The following is a 3019-nucleotide window of genomic DNA, read 5'->3' on the forward strand; positions in this document are numbered from 1 at the left end:
GCCATCAGACCATGTGATGATTTCTTACTTTCCATTTGTTTGACTTACTGTTCGATTTTAAGCTCTCTTTTCATCACTTACACCATGACTAGGCACTTGATCTGGGGTGTGGGTGGGAGAGGTTCAAGAACTGTAGAAGGAACAGAGATGTTTTACCCTGCTTGCAAGCTAGCAAGTTTGCCTGACACTGCTTCAGAGATGCTGGCAAAAGACACAGGATTCCTGGCTCAGAGACAAAGGACAGTTTCCTACTAACATGATGGTAATATCCAGATCACCAGCATTTGAACCAGTGCAGGGAGTCATCATCCCTACAGGGTGAGGCAACAAGGGCCATGAGATGCTTGCATATATCATAGGCTGAATTACAGGGGTGGATCCCTGAGTTAGGGAGCCTGACTGTTTTATAATAGGCAGTAAGCATGTATAAACTTGACCCAGAGGAAGACATTCTCTTTGTTGTACTCATTAGTAAACAAAGCTGCCCTCTGCTGCAGAGGGAGACACCTTCTCTGTCTTCATAGACTGTTAACCATGCAAACAACCTTGAAAAGGTCATCAAGAACAAAGCAAGCCCTGGCTTGTGCTGGCAAGGAGTACAGGAGAGACCCATGGAACGTTATCTCCTAATAGGAAGCTTATAGTGACCATCTCTGGCTAGCATTGTCCTCAAACCCTGTGATCTCCAGCTCTGAAGTACACTCAGAGTCTTGGTGAGGTTGTGCCCCATTTATAGAAGCACGCTGCAGCAGGCTCTTTGGTGCCCGGCCATCATCCTCAGCAGTCACTTGACAAACTGAAGACTGTTAGTATTACAGGTACTTTGCCTACACACAGGACAAGCCTGTGGTGCTGGAGGCTTAGCGCTCCTGGAAGTAGTCCTCAGTCAAAGAAAGATGAGGAGGTGGTGGATAGACACCCCAGCTTCCTTCCCTTTGCTCGAGATGACTGTCTCCCAAGTTCCCAGTGGAACTGAGCCCCAGTTGCCCACATGGAGAGCTACTTGATGGCACACCCTGGGATTCTCCCCTGTTCTGGCTCATTCTTGCCCTCCCAGTACTTTCTGGGATCGCTTCTCTACTTCCACTCAAATCCTTGTCTCAGGACTGCTTCTAGGGTACCCTAACCAAAGATACTTAATTAACATTATAATGCACTCTTATTCAAAAAAATGAAACATATTGTCCTCACAATACAAGGCACAAGTAAAGAAATTAAGCTTACCACACTCAACTTGACTCCTGGAGACATGCAACAATTTCTTGGAGAGAGCAGCAGATCAATGGAGAGAAGGGGAACATTGTATTAAAGAGGCCAAGATAACCGAATCTAGGCCCTGAGAACAGAGCAACTGAACCAACCTCAGATAATACAAAAGGGAGACACGTAAGCATTATTGGCCAGAGAGGTATTTGCCTGTAGTCTTCCCTTCTGTGAGCTCTCCCCACATTATCCAACCCCAAGTCTACTGCTTCTTAGTCCAGACTCTTCCCTTATAGGAATCTCAATCACTCACAAGTGTGAGGATCTGAGAATAGCTGTGAATGGGATCCCTGGGGTACCGACTTTACAACAAGCCTCAAAGCCTTGAGCTAAAGTGAGGAATACCCAAGAAGGGCAATAGAGTGGGAGTCAAGAGCATCAGCACAACGTGGGGAGCTTGTCCAAACCACACACTTAATAATTTGGAAACATCCCAAGAGTGGGCTGAAAGTCTCCAGTTCAGCCACATCCCTGCAGAATTTCCATTCTGCTCAGGACCACTTGCCAGACTTCCTCTTCAACACAGACACTGGAAATTCTCCCCAACAACCCTTGACAAGTGGATAGAAACCCATGAGGAAACTACTAGCATTAATTGTTCTGTGCAAAGTCAATTCAATCCTGTCCAACTCTGTGTGACCCCTCGGACAGTAGCCCACCAGGCTCTTCTGTCCATGTGGTTCTCCAGATAAGACTACTGAAGTGGGCTGCCATGCCCTTTCCCACAGAATTAATTAGTACTTATCATTATTGCTTATTATCATTATTATCCCTCAAGTGAGAACAGCTCTTTAACTTTTCAAAGCTTTATCACTTTGACCATATGTCATTTGAGACTCTTCTTCCCCCGAGTCCCCATTAATATAAATTTTAAAATAATATCATCCTCATTTTACAAATAATGAAACTTTGGCTTGTAAAAGGAAAATTAATGGAAATTCTCTTAGTTTATAGATAAGAAGACTGAGACTCAGAGACACTGGCTTGCCAAAGGTCACAGAACATGCTGGTGTTACAGAGAATAAGAGGAGCAACTTGTAAGTAGTAGCTATCACTAGCTGGGTATTTACAGTCTTCCAGTTCTTGCATGCTGAATATATTCTGTTCATGATCTTTATTAATCCTCAGAACAACCTTACCAGGCTGATGCTATTATTATCCTCATGGAACATATGAGGACCTCAGGCTCAGTGTGGTTCATGTCTGCGAGTGGTCATGGCTGGGTGGCATGGCTGTGCATGGAGTTAAGCTCCCTGGCCCACAGCTCCCTCCAAGCATGAGCCAATCAAACCCAACAGCCAGACGTCTAGGCTGGTGACATCAGGGCCTAAGGCAAGGGACTGGGGGACAGCCAAGTTCTGGCTGGTAGCCCCCTGCCTAGACAGCTCCCCATGTGCTAAACCACATGGGAGCCAGAGTAAAGAAGTGTGCCTGCTCCTCCCTGCTGAGGACACCCTGCCAATGTGCCTGGGGCTTGTCTTTATACACCAAAACCAGCCCACAATTTCTGGGCCCTAGTTGGGCAGTGGGAGGCTTTGGACTCAATCCTTGCAGTTCCAATTCCAGTGTAGGCAGCTCCAGTGCAGAAAGGACCCAAGTCACTAGCCATCCCAGCACTCCCAGCAAAGCAGAGCACAGAGCCTCCCTTGCCCCCACCAAAGCAGCCCCTTTTCAACTATTTGGCCATCCCTTTCTACCAATCTGCTCCATGGTCTCTTCCCAGGGAGACATGTTGCTCTCCTCCCAGGCCTGGCCC

Source organism: Bos taurus, chromosome 11 (genome assembly GCF_002263795.3).
Source record: "Bos taurus isolate L1 Dominette 01449 registration number 42190680 breed Hereford chromosome 11, ARS-UCD2.0, whole genome shotgun sequence".
In the NCBI taxonomy this organism is placed as follows: Eukaryota; Metazoa; Chordata; class Mammalia; order Artiodactyla; family Bovidae; genus Bos; species Bos taurus.